We start from the raw sequence: 20249 nt of genomic DNA, 5'->3' as shown, positions 1-20249 counted from the left end.
TCACCTTCTTAACAAGACTGGTAAGACACTCTATAGTTTCACCTATAGAGTTGATTGCTACAATTTTCCTTTCCTAATTTGAGGCATGGAGAGGCACGTTTCTGTATTATTATAGCAAGATGATATGAATTTAATTTACCAAGGAATATTTGCATAATTTCTGAGAGAAAATAAACAGTTTCATAGAAGTTTTTCGGTTTTCATTTTGGTTGTGGTAAGTTTGAACATACATAAGTTTTAAGAGTGAAGCAGTAAGGGGGGCCTGGGTGGCTCAGTCAGTTAAGCATCCAACTCTTGATTTCAGCTCAGGTCATGATCTCATTGTTCCTGGGCTTGAACCTCACATCAGGTTCTATGCTGACAGTGTGGAGACTGGCTTGGAATTCTCTCACCCTCTTTGTCCCTCCCCTGCTCGCTCTTTCTTTCTTTCTTTCTTTCTTTCTTTCTTTCTTTCTTTCTTTCTCTCTCCTTTTCTCTCTCTCTCTCTCTCAAAATAAATGCATGAACTTTAAAAAAGAAGAAAGAATGCAACAGTGAAAGTTTAGCAAACTCATATTTTCCAAGTGAAGGAAGGATGTTTGTGACAAATGGACATTTCCTCCTATGGAGTACAGGATTTTCCAAGGGTCTCCTCCATCAAGCTGGCCTTTATTTATTCTATTTGGTACAGAGTTCTATACTAGAAAACAAGACAAACCAAAAATGATATTTTCAGCCCCTGCCTTGAGTTTAATTTATAATTAGGAATTTAGGGACAACATGAGTTGTCTTCAATATAAAACTAAACACTGGTGAATGGTTTTCCTTACTAATTCTGAATTACTATAAATGTACAAGTTGTGCTACCAGTTCAACACTTAAATAGATTAAATCATCTCTGACACATGGTAGATTTCATACTATAAGGAAAATACCTAAAACAGTGCAATATACTGAACTGACCAAAGTAAAATGAACTTTGGAAAACAAGTCTGCAAGATTTTTGCTAACATACTGCAATACTTACGTTACAAATTACAGGTACATTGTTTATCATGGTTCTAGTCCTTGTGGGAACAAATTAAGCCCCTTCCTCTCAAAGGGAGAGCAAGGAAAAATTAGTTTTTTCGTAATTTTGTATACTTTTAAGCAACTCGTAAATATCACAGAAGAGTAATAAACATTTATGGAGACTATAGTGCAGTACCTTATTTATAGTATGGCTGAAGATCAAATTTCAAATAATCAAGTTTGAATGTACATAATTGTTAGTGCATTGACAATAATATGTCCAAGGGGAACAAAAGCCCCTTCTCTGCTCCCAGACAACAAAACCTGTGTATAATGGCCAACAATGATTGAACAGAAATCACAGATACCTGGTTTGTTGTATTTCTGTTGAGGAGTTCACATGTTTGAAGGGAACACTGTCCGTTAAGATGCATTTATTAGGTTTCATATTCCTAAAACAGGATGAGGTTACATTAGACTTTTTTTTACCCGATTAAAAATACCAAGACTGGCTATAATTTAGAACCCACTAATGTTCATTTATTCCCCCTAAAGATGTGGGTTTGTTTTCTTGTGGTTAATTTGTTAAAATATGGAATGTACATTTTAAATGTGCATACTAAGAGAAATTACCAGTTGCCTGAATACTGTAGTTAAACAAAAATGTTTTTAGAATCTTTTCTAAAAAAAGTTTTTTGAAAAACCCTAATTGATAAGTTCCAAATCTTTTTCATAGAACTGGCTGGTTAACTGTGGGTTTACATCATCATTTATCTCTATCCATGGTGATGAGAAATGATTCCCCCTAACCATCCACAGAAACATATGCACATACATAGCTCTCATTCCCCCCTCCTCCTTCTGAAACATTAGAGGTTCACTTGCATGTTATTAAAAATTAAGTTCAAAACACTTAAAATAATTCTGTATTAGAAACTTGACTCTGTCATAGGTCTCTTCTTTTTGAAAGTTATACTGGGCTGGTTAAATGCTCTAATTCCACTGTCCTTAACATTTAAGAAGCAGAAGAATATTTCAGCAAGCTCAAACTGGAGGTTTAGTAACTACAACTGACTCCTGGTTGGCTGCATGGGTTCAGTAAGGTCTACCCTTTTTCCTCTGGCAGAATTTGCTCCTGGTTTCTGTGGTTCATTCTTGGGCAGCATTTTAGCTACTGCCATGAATATTTCATTTACTTCATCGATGTCTTAGCTGATGTCTCCATGAATAATAAACTGTTGTCATCTTCGTAGGACTGTGCTTCCTGGAAATCGACAGCCCTTTCATTTGCAAGGTCAGCCTTGTTTCCTGATAAAGCTATTACATTGCTTGGATTGGCTTGTGTCTGAAGTTCTTTAGCCCAGTTTTTGGCTCTGCCAGAGGACTCATCTGTGATATCATATACAGCTATGGCTGCTTGTGCTTCTCTGTAGTACATGGTGCTAGGCTATGGTAGTGTTCTTGACCAGCTGTATCCCATATGTCAAACTCTACTGTTGTGTCATCAAGGCACAGCAGTGTCTTATGGTACTCTCTTGAAATTCATGAAATTGGCCCTTCACAAAATGCAGTTACAGGCTTGATTTGCCAACACCAGACTCTCCCAGAAGTACTAGTGTGAACTGGCATATATTATTTCCAGTATTTGGCCCGTTGCGTCTTGTTGCTCCTCAATTAGCCATGTCCAGATTTGAAAGAAGGCCCTAATTTTCAGTGTCTTAAATGAACTTCCAGGATGCAAGGTGTCAACTTTTTTTCTTTCTGGATGTAAAGAAAGCTGAAACTGCACCATGCAGAGCCATGGGGATAAAAGCCTCCCTGGCAGCAGGTCCCAGGCATAACCCGAGAAGAGGCTGAGGCTGTCTGAGGCTGTCACTTACCAGGTAGCATATCTCTTTCTCAGGCCACCCCCTTCAGACTCGGATACAGTGTTTCAAAATTCTATTTTTAATGTGTGATTGAACTGTCAGCAAAGTAAGGGAATTAGTAGGAAGGGCAGGGTTATTGAGAGTGGGAATCCAGAGAAATGATGAGCTCTGCAACCAGCATTTGTCCTGACTAGCACTTACTGTTTTCTGAAGGTCTGAAACTTGAGTTTTAGCAAGAAAAAGGGACAAAAGGCCTGCAGCCCATTCATGATGGAAATTTGGATTGGAGATCTCTCCATGTGAAATAACAAGTCCTTCTTAGTTAAAAAACAAAAACAAACTTGGAAAACATACCCATAGAGGAAGACACTAGTGTGTTTGCCTTTCTTTGATGTGACTCTAGGTAGAACGGGGGAGAGAGAGAGAGACTCAATACTTTGAGAAACACAATATACTCATGTAGGCTTGGAGCCAGAATTCACACTGTCTCTGTGGCAAAAACAAAAACATCCCTCCATTTAGTTTAAAATGACCTTGAGTTTTTAGTATTCAAAGGGGCCTAGAAGAATCAACACAGATACTTGTTACGGGAGAGTTTTAAGCACAAGCCTCCAAAAATTACATATGAGCTCATAACTAAAAATCAGTAAACAAAATAGCAATGAGATACCGTCATGCACCTATTAGAATAGCTAAAATCCGGTACACTGACAGTACCAAATGCTAGCAAAGATGGAAAAATGAGGAAAAACATGAGGAGGCAAGGCACCGTCAGAATCTACACAAACTACCTACCATCCAAACCAGTATCTGCACCAACTGGAATTATAAATGACAGAATGTGATTTAGTGGGTTGAAGGCAATATTGAAAGATAATGCTGGGAACCTTTCAGAATTGATGAAAGACAACAACCCTCTGATTAAGGAGGCCTCACGATTCCCAAGCAGGAAATCTAAACAACAAATAATAGTTTCAGTGCTAATACTTGACAAGCAGGAATGCTGAAAAGTAGTGAAGCAAGCATTTAACTTAGTGTTAGAAAAGTAATAGAATGAACCTGAAGTAGGTAGAAGAAAGGAAATAATAAAGATAATAGACATAGGTGAGAGTTATCAGGAAAGATAAAGTTGGTTGTTTGAAAAGGCAAATAAGAAATATCAAAATGAGCAGGATTAAGGGGGAAAAAAGTAGAAATATTTTTAGGAAAAAAAGACACAACTAAAAATGTAGGCAACAACTCTAGCCAATAAATTTGAAAAATTAAATGAACAAATTTCTAGAAAGAGTACTTCCCAAAATTTATTCAGTAATAGGAAATTCTAGTGATTTTTATTATCTAATTACTAATACATATTATCTTTACAAAGACATCATAGGCTCAGATAAATTTACAAACAAGTTCTACTGAATGTTTAGGGAAAAATATAATTCCAATATCACATTAATACTGTATTTCATTAAGTCTAAAACAGTACCCGTCCTCTGACTTTAACATCTCTGAAATTGGGTTAGATCTTTAATTGATAGTGTTTTGCAATCTCCATTGGCAATTGTTAAACACTTGATATCATCTCTGAATTTGGGATCTCTTTTACTATGTAATAATATCCATCAGTCTCCTTCTCCTCATATTTTTATGACATCTCTGAAGTCAGGAATGTAGCTGATAGTTGATGGCATCTTAGAATAGAAGTGGACAAATAAAAATTCTTGTATATGGAAAGCAGACATTACAAAGAAAAGCTACAAGATATTCTTGCTCATCAATTTAGATGAAGAAGTTCTAACAAATTATTAGCAAACTGTTGAATCAAGCAAGATATAAAGAAATAATACATTATAACCACAGTGGGGTTATTTCAGGCATTATAAGGATGGCTTTGGTATTAGAAAATCTGTGATTGTCATTTAACATACAGATTATAGGAGAAAAACTATGTTGTCATCCCATTAACAAAATGTATTTGAAAGTTTTAACATCCATTATGGTAAAAAAAAAAAAACTGTAGCAAATTAGAAATAGGAACAAATGCTTTCTTAACCTTGTAAAGTAACAATTAGGAACAAGGAAAATAGTGTACCATCTACACTTCATAACGATATTGTACTTGAAATTTAGCTAGTGAATAATGCAAAAAAAATAAGGGAGGAAACAAAATTTATTTGCAGCCAGTGTATAGTTGTTTATATAGAACCTCTCCCAAATTCACAGATAAATTATTAAAATCATTAAAAAATTATTGAATATATGTTAACTCCAGTTCTATGTACCAGTAACAAATGGTTGGAAAGATGCAGTTCAAAAAATACCACTTAAAACAACAGAAAATAAGGTGTACGTAGGCATACATCTAATAAATCTAACAGAATATCTTTATGTAGAAAAGTATAACATTAAGATGATGTATTCTCAATAAATGGAGAGATATATTTCAATTAAATAGACATACCATGTTTCCAGTAGGAAAATTCAGTATTATTTAGTATGGCACTTATCAAATTGATTTTATCTGTTCAATGTATTTTGAATCCATATCTCAACAGGATTTTTTCATGATACTTGATAAGATTATCCTAAACTGTCTAAGGATAACCAAGGGCAAAGAAGAGTGAAGACCCTCCTGAAGAATCAGAGCCAGGCAAGGGTCAGGGGTTATTTAGTACTTACCATAATGCTCTGGTAAGTTAGACAGTAGGTGTTGGTGCTGAAATAGAGACAAATGAAACACAACAGAGACTTAGAAATAATGTTATTCATTAGAGTTCTACATGACATTGTGTTAAAGGCAAAACTATGGAAACAGTAAAAAGATGCTTGGTTTCCAGGAGTTAGCAGGGAGGCAACAATGAATAGGCAGAGCACAGAAGGTTTTTATGGCAGTGAAAATACTTGGGATGATACTGTAGTGATGGATACATGTCATTATGCATTTGTCCAAACCCATGGTATGTACATCAAAAAAGTGAACCCTAAGATAAGCTATAGACTTTGATTATGATATGTCAATATAGGTTCATCAGTTATAACAAATGTATCACTCTGGTGAGGGAAATTGATAATAGGAGAGACTACATATGTGGAGAGCCATGTGGATATATGGGAGATCTCAATTTTGCTGTGAACTTAAAACTCTAAAAAATAAAATCTTAAAAAAAAAAAAAAATCAGTGTACTGGAAGTATACTCACCTTACCCAAACATCACGGCATGGGGCAAAGAGGAGAAACTTCACCAGTGTACTATCAAGACAAGAGCCAAATTCAGAAAAAAAATTGGGCAGAGTTCACCCAAACAATTTTTCCTTGATTTACAAAGAAATAGTACAATGATACAGGACTTTTTGGGTGATGACAGCTCTTTTATATTGAGTATCCTGTTTCCTGTATCACCTTTTGCTATCACTTTTTGATAGAATATGTATTGTAGTACAGCCATTTTCAAGTGGTGTCTTTTGAGGGAAATAAGGCCTGTGGAAAATAATTTAAGTGAGTATTTTCTAAGTTCTCCCAAGGATTATGGTGCATGGTTAGAGCTATTATAGATGTATGGAAGAAAAATTACTTCATTTTGAAGAGTGGACATTTTAGTGCACTAGCCCTAGTGAACCCTAAGTAAGAGGGACTACTCTAGTAAATTATTTGAAAATATGCATGGAAAGTGAATTTTGGGTCTTGCATGTGTAAAAATATCTTTATTTTACCCTAATATGTAATTGATAGTTTGGCTGGGTATAGAATTCTAAGTTGAAAGTCATTTTCCTTCCAACTTGAAACCATTGCTTATACTGTATTTTTGTCCTAATTCCAGAATAATTGCTGATATCAGTAGCTTAATCTGATTTCTGATCTAGAGGAACTTGTTGTTATCAATTACGTGCAAAAGGATTCTTTGGCATAAATAGGGCTGGTTCTCAGTTTTTGTCATTGCTGGTTTGTGATTTAAGCTTTGTGTGATCTGCAAAACAATGACTCTTTGTTAATTTCATGCTTTCCAGTGTCAAATATATGTTGCTGATGTATCCTGTCCTGGATACATACTTGTGGGATACATACCTATACTTTTTTATGGTTTTAAAAAATTAACCCTTTATTATAATTTTAGTTGAGTTTTAGGAGGGAACACATTAGGTTAGTGTCTTTATTCTGCCATTTTAATCTGGAACTTTGCTAGATTTTATATATATTCTCCAGTTTGATCCTTATAACAATCTGATAATATAACAATCTGATAATATAGGTAGTAGTATTTTATAAATGAGAGGACAGAGACCCACATAAATTAACTTAATTTCTTCAATGCATCCAGCTGGGATTTGAACCCAGGCAATTTAATTTCAAATCCTGCTTAACCATTACACTATAATGCCTTGAGAGGCAAGCACCACTGCATGAATTAATTATAATTATTTCTCTCTTGTCTATAATTAATGGTCATTTATATTTCATGACATGGAGAAAAGAAAAAAAAATCCCTCAAATCCCTGTTGTAGTTGTAATTATCAACCATTAACTTATTTTTACCACTAATTGATTTTGAAATGCCTTTGCTCAAGAAAGATCACGTTACATAAAGGAAATTGAATTTGTTTGTTGTTAAATGTCCTGTCTAGTAAAGAGAAACAGTCTTGGACTATACAGGATGCTGTTGTATAGGAGTGGAGAACTAGCCTGGACCCATATGCATAATAAAAGGAAGGAAACTGAGATCTTATGGTAAAGTACCTGCAAAAATGAACCACTAAGTCAGTTGTAACTGAGTTAGTTTTTCAACTAAGAGAGTGTATTTCTAGGTTGGAACTCTGACCAGAAAAAATTCAGGATATATAGAGGAAGTAATTGACTAGAGCTTTTTAATTTCAATTAAGGTAGAATAAGGAAAATAGATTTTAATATAACTAGGAAAGAATTCATTGAAATGTTAAAGGTTACTTATAAAGAGAGCATAGTGTATTGTTTTGGCTGTTGGTACTTTCCTGTAGATTTAATGATGTGAGATAATACTAGTAACTTAGTATTAACCTAGTAAAGAAAGATATTTCCATTTATTATTGTGATAATAAAGCTGCATTTTACTTTAAATAGGAGAATTTTAAGTGGAAAATCCTCATTGGTAGATGATATATTTTGAAAAGTTTCAATGCAGTGAAGACGAACTATAGCAGCTCATTATCTGTTTCAAGGAAAATGTATTGGAGCATTCAGCATTATTATGGTGTCTTTTCAATCTTTTCTGTTGATTGGTTTGCAGTAACGCTGTCAATGACTCCTGTATCTTTGCTAGAGGTAAAACTTAAATATTTATTTTCTGCTTTAGCTGTTAGAATCCATCAAAATTGCACTTGAAAGAGTACCTTTCCTTATGAATTCTTAATCATGGCTGAGGCAAGCAGTAGGTTAGATATAGATCTAGAGGTGTCAGGAAAGATAAACAGTGTTGTGTTTATATCCATTTCTAAAGTAAGCAAAAACTAGAAAGAATCGGAAGAGGTGGGAAGTGTGGCGGATACTACAAAAACATAACGGATGTGAGAAAAGGGTTGCATTTTACTTCATCCTGAATCTCTAAGTATTGATCTTGCTTTGTTTTACTAAGACACCAATTCAGTTCAGGGCATTGCTGGTTTGATAAAAAGGAGAAACATTAGGGGAATAGCCTTTCTTGTTTATCAGTTCATTAAAAAAAGAAAAAACCCACTAGCATGGCTTAATGCCTTTTCTGTTTATTGCTGATCTGACAGTCTCTGGTCCTTCTCCTTTGCTGTTAAATGTGTGTGTCCTTTGTTTGTGCTGGTGGGTTTCGCTACATTTGGATTTGAGAGAAAAGCCTCTTGTTGCTGTACTGATCTAATTAGCCTTCTGGGTGAACGTATACGTTAAATAGACCTTCTAAGCCATGAAAGAAGAGAGCTCACAACAACGTAGATTTTCTTCTTGTACTGTGTTTTCGCCTGTTTTATTTCCTCCACGAATTGATGGCCGAAAGCTTGTCCGGAATGCTTCATTTGGAGGATACAATGAACTTTCTCCTTCATTGCCAGGTTTGTTTGTTTAATCTTGCACTTTTTTCTTAATTTCTTGCCGACATTTCATTAAACTAGTATTTTAAAGTCTAAAAACTGCTTTCATTTAAATGAAACAGATTAGGTAGTGAAAGGTTCAGTTTTAGTGACTGCTGCTATATGGGTTGGCTTTTCCATTTTTTCTCTTACAATCTCTTAATCTCAAACTTGAGAACTAGTGATTCAGTGAAGTACAAATCTGGCATGCTGATAGCATGAATCTTTGTTTAATTGTAAAAATAAATATCATGACCCTTCGATAAAATTTAAACATTTTCTGGACTTGAGATAAATGTAAAATTCTATAAATAAACAAATATCTCTGAGGCTTTTGCAAATGAAACCCAAATATTTAATATTGATACTTGTTTGGCTGTTTTCTGCAGAATAGTAGCTATGTTACAATTGATGTTTAGTTTAAACTTTAATTAGCTCAAGTCCTGACTAAAGTGAAATTTTCTACCTGAGTATAATTTTTGAAATGCCTCCCTTCTTGTTAGGTGTGTATAATTAGGTTTTGCTAAGAAATTGTTATTTTTAAGGTAATATTTTTAATCTTGCAATTAGCCATTTGACAGTTAAGATTTAGACATTAAATGATTAATAAGATGTAGATATAAATTGGTCTTTTATTGTATGAAAAAGATTTATTGTAGCAAATATTTGGATATAGATTTTAAAATATTTAAAAATCTTTGTTTTCCTTTCAAAATTTTAAATAAATCCTTTCATAATTTTATCTATTCTTTTGAGGTTATATTTTTCTTTTAAAATAAAAATATTCTTTTAATACTCCTGACAAAGAAATACTGACTGAAACTGGTCTTGCTTTGACCATTTATATATTTTTCTGACACGTTTTGTTAAATTTGAATTATATTTTCTACTTTCACACAAGTATTTTTTTCTTGGCTTTTTGTGAAGATTCATGCTGACAGGTGGTTATATGCATCATTTTGAAATACTGAAACACCTTATGGAAGGTGTTACCTGGACAATTAATTTATTATAAAGTCACTGATTTCATTTTCTTGTCCAACAGTGTTTCAAAAAAGAATTGGAAACCATAGGCCTGAACTAAGTAGCATAAGCTGTAAATAGCATTCATAATCTGTGTTTAGTCTTCTCAGTATAGCATGGTTACTGTCATGCTTCTTATGTTCTCAAAATGGTGTACAAATACCTTTTAGTATTTGTATTTATCAGAAGTGGCTTTTAAAATACAATGTACTGAAATTTTTTAATGTTATTAAATACTCTATTTGCTTTTACAGTGTGACTTAGTTCTATTTCTGCATTTGTCTATTTCATTTTTTAGCCAGCAAGGTTGCTAGCAAATGTTTGTTAACCTTCATGCACTGAGTCTACTTAATATTAAAGAATAATCATGTGACTCTACTAAACAAGAGAAAACTTCACTTTTTAAAAGTTTGGTATTTACTTAATTGGGTAACTAAAGGCAGAATTGTCTGTTTATCTTGTCAAAGAATATACTAAAGTTTACCCTGGATCGACTTATTTGAAAGAAAAAGTAAATGATTATCTTTGTTTTCTGATTCTTGAAATAGAGAAAATCATATTCATAGGGATGCTTCCACATCCCCTTTTTACAACCAACAGTTGTATTGCAACTAGCCATGATAGAAAGCAATTTTCAATATATTTTATCAGCTAAGAAATAGAATGGAATTAGGTACTTCAAAGAAGTGGCTTTTTATGTTGTTGTTGTTTTTCCAGTTCAAGAGTAGAACATAGGAGCTTCTGGGTGGCTCACTCAGTTGAGCGTTAGACTTTTAATTTTGGCTCAGGTCAGGATCTCAGGATCATGGGATCAAGCCCCATGTCAGGCTCTGCACTGAGCATAGAGCCTGCTTAAGATTCTCTCTCTCTCTCTCTCTCTCTCTCTCTCTCTCTCTCTGTCTCTCTCTGTCTCTCTCTCTCTCTTCCCTCTGCACCTCTCTCCCACTTGCACATGCACTCTCTCTCAAATTAAAATAAATAAATAAATAAATAAACAAACAAACAAAACAAAACATATATTTCTTCTGGGACATTTCATTGTACTGAAAAATAAATTTAGATGCATTTATAATTATAATTAGATGCATAATAATGTCTATCTGGCATTATTAGAGGAGAGGTTCTCCACTAGTGACATTGAAAGATAATTTTGTCTTACTATTTTGAGCATAACCTTCTTTTCATTTTAGTTTCCTTGGGAAAAAAATTACTTTTTTGTCACTTGTACCTTAACAAATATGTTGGAATTATATGGAATTATTATGGAAGTATGTAAAAAGTTATACTTTATCAATGATGATAACACTTGTATTTTGTTAACAATGTAGAAGTTAAGGACAGCGTGTTCCTTTGTTTAAGAATAATATTCCAGGGACACCTGGGTGGCTCAGTCAGTTAAGCGGCCCAGGTCATGATCTCACGGTTTGTGGGTTTGAGCCCCACATCAGGCTCTGTGCTGCCAGTTCAGAGCCTTGAGCCTGTTTCGGATTTTGTGTCTCCCTCTCTCTCTGCCCCTACCCTGCTCACACTCCATCTCTCAAAAATAAATAAGCATTTAGAAAAATTAAAAAAAGAATATTCCATTGGATTAATAGGAGGAAGTAAACTCTGTGTATTACTACACTACTTGGAAATATCTTTATGACCACAGATTTAGGGAAGACTTTAAGACCAGAAAGCACTAACCATTAAAGGATGAGATGACTAAATTTGACTACATTAAAATTAAGAGCTGTTTATAAAAAAAAAAAAAATACATGGAATAAAAAGACAAGCCATAGAATAGGAAGTTATTTATAAAACAAAGTTGGTAAAGGGCAGTATCTGAAATACATCAGAATTGCTATATAAATCAATAAGAAAAAGATAGGCAATAAGTTGTGTTTTGTTTGTTTGTTTTTTAATGCACAAACGATCTAAAGAGGTCCTTCACAAAGAGAAAGTTAAAATGACTAATGTGAGAAAATGCTCAACATTGTTAATAGTCAGGGACCTGCAAACTAGAACCTTACGGATATATACACACACACATATATACACACATATATGTACACATTGATAATACACACCCAACAGATTAGCAAAAATAGTAAGTTTGTCAATATTGATGTGGACATGAATAAGGAGAAAGGAGAACTCTTACACACTATTAGTAGAAAAATAAACAATTTTGTTATCCTTAAAATTGAAGACACACATATACTATAACCCAAAAATTCTGCTTTTAGGTTTAAACTTAGGGAAACTCACGGATATATTTGTGTGTGTGTGTGTGTGTGTGTGTGTGTATATATATATACACACACACTGTATGTGTATATATATATATATATATATACACACAGTGTGTGTGTGTACACACACGCGCACACACACACACACACACACACACATATATGTTGACTAGGATACATTTCAGAGTATATTTGTGGCACCATTGTTCATAAAAGAGACAAACTGGGAACAACCCAAATGTTTATCTACAATCAATGGATAAATGGTGATATAGTCATGCAATAGGATTCTAATCATCAGTGCAAATGAATGAAATACCTGCTTGACATGCTGGTAAAGAATGTTTGCAAAAGTCAAGGTAGTTACTTTTGAGAAGAGTGGATTGTGATCAAGAATGGCACTGGGAGGTGGGGAGGATCTTACAGGATTTTGACAATTCTGTTTTTTTTATTTGGGTGGTAGTTATGCAGATATTCACTATATACATTAAATTACACATTTATGTTTTATGCATTTTTCTGAAGCTGTCTTTCACATATTTAATAAAATAATTGCAAGTAACAGAATACACTGTTGTTATTTTTTGGATCAATTTATCAAATTTCTGTGTTTGAAAGGGTAAATAAGGATTAGACCTTTCTTTTCAGGAATTCACAGTCAAGTATGGAATATGAACATGAAAAATAATTGAAGCAAATTGTGATAAATATGGTAGTACAAATGTATGAAATGCTCTATGTCTCAGAGAAGAGGACTGCTAACTATGCCTACACAGTCAAAGCAAGGCCTATCAGAAGAGGTGGCCTTAGGTCTTCAGAGGTACCCTGGCATTCTAAAAACAGCATGAATTTTATTTTACTATTTTTTTTTATTTTATTTTTTTAATTTGAGAGAGAGGGAGAGGCATGTGTGTGCAGGGGAGGAGCAGAGGGAGAGGGAGAAAGAGACTTTCAGCAGTTTCCACACCCAGTGCAGAGCCTGATGTAGAGCTCTATCTCATGACTGTGAGATCATGACTTGAGTGGAAATCAAGAGTCTGAAACTTAACTGACTGAATCACCTAGGTGCCCCATAAAAACAGCATGAATTTTAAAGTTAGACCTAAGTTTCTATCCGCTCTGACACTTTGACTTAGTGACATTAATCAAATTACTTAATTTCTGGGAGCCTTGATTTCCTCAATTCTATAAAATAGTTAATATTTGGAATTTTTTAATAATTTTTTTGTGTAATGTTTATCTTTGAGAGAAAGAGAGAGCATGAGCAGGAGAGGGGCAGAGAGAGGGAGACAAAGAATCCAAAGCACAGACCCCAGCGTGAGGCTTGAACTCACGAGCTGTGAGATCATGACCTGAGCTGAAGTTGGACACTTCACTGATGGAGCCACCCAGGCACCCCAACATTTGGAATTTTTTGTGGTGTTTTAAAGATTAGAAACTAAAGCACTAGCATAAGTGTCATAATCACAAATATTCTTACAAATGGATATTGGTTGCTTTATTGTTTTCATTAATACTGTGTTACTTATCATTATTGATGAATGAATCAGAATTAGGCAGGTAAAAAATTGGTTAAAGGGATATAGACTAAGTGAGGAAGGATGTCAAAGTGGAAGTCTAATAAACTAATAGAATAGACAAGGCTGGGTGAGTTTTTATTTTCATTTTTATTTTTCCCCATTAAAAAAAATATATTTATTTTCAGAGAGAGAGAGAGAGAGAATGCTGGTGGGGGGAGCAGCAGAGAAAGAGGAGAGCAAGAATCCCAAGCAGGCTCCTTCCACACTGTCAGTGCAGAGCCCGACAGAACCCAACATAGGGCTCGATCTCACATACTGTGAGATCATGACCAGAGCTGAAAACAAGAGTTGGACACTCAACTGACTGGGCCATCCAGGTGCCCCTATTTATTTTTTAATTGAGGCATAACTTACATATAGTTAAATGCACAGCTTTTTGAATTTTAAGTTACACATAGACACATGTAACCAGTTCCCAAATCTGCAGAAGACTCCCTCATGCCCCTCAAATCAGTTCCTCCTACAACAAAGATAAACCACTGTAACAACCTCTAACACTATAGATTAGATTTGCCATTTCCTGAACTTTATATAAATGGAATCATACAATGTGTGCTTTTTTTTTTTTTAATGGGAAGACATGGCTTCTTTCACTCAATATTTATGTCTGTTTTATGTAATAATAATTGGCTCTTTTTCATTGCTGTGCAGCATTCCATCGTGTAAATATACTGCAATATATTCTATTAATAACCATTTGAGTTGGTTTCAGATATTGGCTATTATGAATAAAGCTGCTTTGAATATTTTTGTACTTTCTTTTGATATATATACAACCATTTCTTTCAGGTATATCTAGGATTAGAATTGGTTTGTGTAGAATACCCATATATTCAGATTAAGTACATACTTTCAAATAGTTTTCCAAAGTAGTTATGCCCCTTTATACTCTCATCAATGGCAAGTAGACTTCCAGAGGCTCCACATTCTCATCTGTACTTTGAAAGTGTTAGCCTTTTTAGTTTTAGCATTTTGATGGGGATATAGGTCTCTGTTATGATTGAGGCAGTAGGGAGAATAGCAGGAAGATCATTTACTGCTAAAGTCACTGATAAACTTGGTAAAAAGTCATGATCTGAAACTGTTCTGCTTTTTTTTTTTTAAGTTTATTTATTGATTTTGAGGAGTGGGTGCACAGGAACAGGGGAGGGGCAGAGGGAGAGAAATAATCCCAAGCAGGCTCCGTGCTGTCAGTGAAGAGCCAGACACTGGGCTGGATCTCACAAACCAGGAGATTATGACCTGAGCCAAAATCAAGAGTGAGACAATTAACCAACTGAGCAACCCAGGTGCCCCTGTTCTGCATTATTAATAATTATGGTCAATAATAATGTGTCATAGGCTTTAGGATTTTGTCTATAAATATCACTCTAAAAAATTAAAGGAGTGGGGCGTCTGGGTGGCTCAGTTGGTTGAGCAGCCGACTTTGGCTCAGGTCATGGTCTCACAGTTTGTGAGTTCGAGCTCCGCGTTGGGCTCTGTGCTGATAGCTCGGAGCCTGGAGCCTGTTTCAGATTCTGTCTCCCGCTCTCTCTGTTCCTCCCCGCTCGCACTCTGTCTCTCAAAAATAAATAAATATTAAAAATAAAGGAGTAATTTTAAAGTATTTTGAATCACCACACATGGTGGAAAATAAAAGCCTAAGAAGTATTTTGCTTCTAATAAATATGCTTTTATTTTACACGTCTTTAGGAAACCAGCTTTATACAGACTAAAGTGTCTAGAGTGACACTTTGTGCTTTGCTTATTTTGGAATTACCCTTGAAAACTTAGTGTACAATCTGGCAATATTTCCTTTTTAAGGCTTTTGAACATTTTTGTATGTTCCTTGCACATTATGCTGATTATCTACTTGTATTTATCCTTAGTTGAAACTCCCAAGTATTTGACCAGACTTGGCATCTTGCTTTATCCCTCTATAATTTTAAGTAACTTGGGAGTCATCAGGGCCAGCTTTTAAAATAATGATTGGCAAGTTTGAGGTATAGAGAATCTTTTAAAGTGGTATATTCATTTACTGGGTTTGGCAGGTAATATACAACAAAGGTTTTTTTTTGTTTTTTTTTTTTTATGAAATTTATTGACAAATTGGTTTCCATACAACACCCAGTGCTCATCCCAAAAGGTGCCCTCCTCAATACCCATCACCCACCCTCTCCTCCCTCCCACCCCCCATCAACCCTCAGTTTGTTCTCAGTTTTTAACAGTCTCTTATGCTTTGGCTCTCTCGCACTCTAACCTCTTTTTTTTTTTTTCCTTCCCCTCCCCCATGGGTTCCTGTTAAGTTTCTCAGGATCCACATAAGAGTGAAACCATATGGTATCTGTCTTTCTCTGTATGGCTTATTTCACTTAGCATCACACTCTCCAGTTCCATCCACGTTGCTACAAAAGGCCATATTTCATTTTTTCTCATTGCCACGTAATATTCCATTGTGTATATAAACCACAATTTCTTTATCCATTCATCAGTTGATGGACATTTAGGCTCTTTCCATAATTTGGCTATTGTTGAGAGTGCTGCTATGAACATTGGGGTACAAGTGGCCCTATGCATCAGTACTCCTGTATCCCTTGGATAAATTCCTAGCAGTGCTATTGCTGGGTCATAGGGTAGGTCTATTTTTAATTTTCTGAGAAACCTCCACACCGTTTTCCAGAGGGGCTGCACCAATTTGCATTCCCACCAACAGTGCAAGAGGGTTCCCGTTTCTCCACATCCTCGCCAGCATCTATAGTCTCCTGATTTGTTCATTTTGGCCACTCTGACTGGCGTGAGGTGATACCTGAGTGTGGTTTTGATTTGTATTTCCCTGATAAGGAGCGACGCTGAACATCTTTTCATGTGCCTGTTGGCCATCCGGATGTCTTCTTTAGAGAAGTGTCTATTCATGTTTTCTGCCCATTTCTTCACTGGGTTATTTGTTTTTTCGGGTGTGGAGTTTGGTGAGCTCTTTATAGATTTTGGATACTAGCCCTTTGTCCGATATGTCATTTGCGAATATCTTTTCCCATTCCGTTGGTTGCCTTTTAGTTTTGATGGTTGTTTACTTTGCTGTGCAGAAGCTTTTTATCTTCATAAGGTCCCAGTAATTCACTTTTGCTTTTAACTCCCTTGCCTTTGGGGATGTGTCGAGTAAGAGATCGCTACGGCTGAGGTCAGAGAGGTCTTTTCCTGCTTTCTCCTCTAAGGTTTTGATGGTTTCCTGTCTCACATTTAGGTCCTTTATCCATTTTGAGTTTATTTTTGTGAATGGTGTGAGAAAGTGGTCTAGTTTCAACCTTCTGCATGTTGCTGTCCAGTTCTCCCAGCACCATTTGTTAAAGAGGCTGTCTTTTTTCCATTGGATGTTCTTTCCTGCTTTGTCAAAGATGAGTTGGCCATACGTTTGTGGGTCTAGTTCTGGGGTTTCTATTCTATTCCATTGGTCTATGTGTCTGTTTTTGTGCCAATACCATGCTGTCTTGATGATGACAGCTTTGTAGTAGAGGCTAAAGTCTGGGATTGTGATGCCTCCTGCTTTGGTCGTCTTCTTCAAAATTCCTTTGTCTATTCGGGGCCTTTTGTGGTTCCATATGAATTTTAGGATGGCTTGTTCTAGTTTCGAGAAGAATGCTGGTGCAATTTTGATTGGGATTGCATTGAATGTGTAGATAGCTTTGGGTAGTATTGACATTTTGACAATATTTATTTTTCCAATCCATGAGCAGGGAATGTCTTTCCATTTCTTTAAATCTTCTTCAATTACCTTCATAAGCTTTCTATAGTTTTCAGCATACAGATCCTTTACATCTTTGGTTAGATTTATTCCTAGGTATTTTATGCTTCTTGGTGCAATTGTGAATGGGATCAGTGTCTTTATTTGTCTTTCTGTTGCTTCATTGTTAGTGTATAAGAATGCAACTGATTTCTGTACATTGATTTTGTATCCTGCAACTTTGCTGAATTCATGTATCAGTTCTAGCAGACTTTTGGTGGAGTCTATCGGATTTTCCATGTATAATATCATGTCATCTGCAAAAAGCGAAAGCTTGACTTCATCTTTGCCAATTTTGATGCCTTTGATTTCCTTTTGTTGTCTGATTGCTGATGCTAGAACTTCCAGCACTATGTTAAACAGCAGCGGTGAGAGTGGGCATCCTTGTCGTGTTCCTGATCTCAGGGAAAAAGCTCTCAGTTTTTCCCCATTGAGGATGATGTTAGCTGTGGGCTTTTCATAAATGGCTTTTATGATCTTTAAGTATGTTCCTTCTATCCCGACTTTCTCAAGGGTTTTTATTAAGAAAGGGTGCTGGATTTTGTCGAAGGCCTTTTCTGCATCGATTGACAGGATCATATGGTTCTTCTCTTTTTTTTTTGTTAATGTGATGTATCACGTTGATTGATTTGCGAATGTTGAACCAGCCCTGCATCCCAGGAATGAATCCCACTTGATCATGGTGAATAATTCTTTTTATATGCCGTTGAATTCGATTTGCTAGTATCTTATTGAGAATTTTTGCATCCATATTCATCAGGGATATTGGCCTGTAGTTCTCTTTTTTTACTGGGTCTCTGTCTGGTTTAGGAATCAAAGTAATACTGGCTTCATAGAATGAGTCTGGAAGTTTTCCTTCCCTTTCTATTTCTTGGAATAGCTTGAGAAGGATAGGTATTATCTCTGCTTTAAACGTCTGGTAGAACTCCCCTGGGAAGCCATCTGGTCCTGGACTCTTATTTGTTGGGAGATTTTTGATAACCGATTCAATTTCTTCGCTGGTTATGGGTCTGTTCAAGCTTTCTATTTCCTCCTGATTGAGTTTTGGAAGAGTGTGGGTGTTCAGGAATTTGTCCATTTCTTCCAGGTTGTCCAATTTGTTGGCATATAATTTTTCATAGTATTCCCTGATAATTGTTTGTATCTCTGAGGGATTGGTTGTAATAATTCCATTTTCATTCATGATTTTATCTATTTGGGTCATCTCCCTTTTCTTTTTGAGAAGCCTGGCTAGAGGTTTGTCAATTTTGTTTATCTTTTCAAAAAACCAACTCTTGGTTTCGTTGATCTGCTCTACAGTTTTTTTAGATTCTATATTGTTTATTTCTGCTCTGATCTTTATTATTTCTCTTCTTCTGCTGGGTTTAGGCTGCCTTTGCTGTTCTGCTTCTGTTTCCTTTAGGTGTGCTGTTAGATTTTGTATTTGGGATTTTTCTTGTTTCTTGAGATAGGCCTGGATGGCAATGTATTTTCCTCTCAGGACTGCCTTCGCTGCGTCCCAAAGTGTTTGGATTGTTGTATTTTCATTTTCGTTTGTTTCCATATATTTTTTAATTTCTTCTCTAATTGCCTGGTTGACCCACTCATTCGTTAGTAGGGTGTTCTTTAACCTCCATGCTTTTGGAGGTTTTCCAGACTTTTTTCTGTGGTTGATTTCAAGCTTCATAGCATTGTGGTCTGAAAGTAAGCATGGTATAATTTCAATTCTTGTAAACTTATGAAGGGCTGTTTTGTGACCCAGTATATGATCTATCTTGGAGAATGTTCCATGTGCACTGGAGAAGAAAGTATATTCTGTTGCTTTGGGATGCAGAGTTCTACATATATCTGTCAAGTCCATCTGATCCAATGTCTCATTCAGGGCCCTTGTTTCTTTATTGACCATGTGTCTAGATGATCTATCCATTTCTGTAAGTGGGGTGTTAAAGTCCCCTGCAATTACCACATTCTTATCGATAAGGTTGCTTATGTTTATGAGTAATTGTTTTATATATTTGGGGGCTCCGGTATTCGGCGCATAGACATTTATAATTGTTAGCTCTTCCTGATGGATAGACCCTGTAACTATTATATAATGTCCTTCTTCATCTCTTGTTACAGCCTTTAATTTAAAGTCTAGTTTGTCTGATATAAGTATGGCTACTCCAGCTTTCTTTTGGCTTCCAGTCGCATGATAAATAGTTCTCCATCCCCTCACTCTCAATCTAAAGGTGTCCTCAGGTCTAAAATGAGTCTCTTGTAGACAGCAAATAGATGGGTCTTGTTTTTTTATCCATTCTGATACCCTATGTCTTTTGGTTGGCGCATTTAATCCATTTACATTCAGTGTTATTATAGAAAGATATGGGTTTAGAGTCATTGTGATATCTGTATGTTTCATGCTTGTAGTGATGTCTCTGGGACTTTGTCTCACAGGGTCCCCCTTAGGATCTCTTGTAGGGCTGGTTTAGTGGTGACAAATTCCTTCAGTTTTTGTTTGTTTGAGAAGACCTTTATCTCTCCTTCTATTCTAAATGACAGACTTGCTGGATAAAGGATTCTTGGCTGCATATTTTTTCTGTCTATCACCCTGAAAATCTCATGCCAATTCTTTCTGGCCTGCCAAGTTTCAAAAGAGAGATCAGTCACGAGTCTTATAGGTCTCCCTTTATATGTGAGGGCACGTTTACCCCTTGCTGCTTTCAGAATTTTCTCTTTATCCTTGTATTTTGCCAGTTTCACTATGATATGTCGTGCAGAA

At 35.6% G+C, this 20249-nt stretch overlaps 1 protein-coding gene and 1 pseudogene across 7 annotated transcripts in view; one reads left to right on the top strand and one right to left on the bottom strand.

The window, feature by feature from the left end:
• The window catches only part of OSBPL8 (oxysterol binding protein like 8), a 158891-nt gene that overhangs the window by 89996 nt on the left and 48646 nt on the right, over positions 1 to 20249 (top strand). The window lies entirely within an intron of this gene.
• Positions 2055 to 2672, bottom strand: LOC125169800 (ras-related protein Rab-5A-like; annotated as a pseudogene).

This window comes from Prionailurus viverrinus, chromosome B4, assembly GCF_022837055.1.
Source record: "Prionailurus viverrinus isolate Anna chromosome B4, UM_Priviv_1.0, whole genome shotgun sequence".
In the NCBI taxonomy this organism is placed as follows: Eukaryota; Metazoa; Chordata; class Mammalia; order Carnivora; family Felidae; genus Prionailurus; species Prionailurus viverrinus.
The sequence above is the reverse complement of the archived record's forward strand: the minus strand, read 5'-3'. Positions and strand labels throughout refer to the sequence as shown.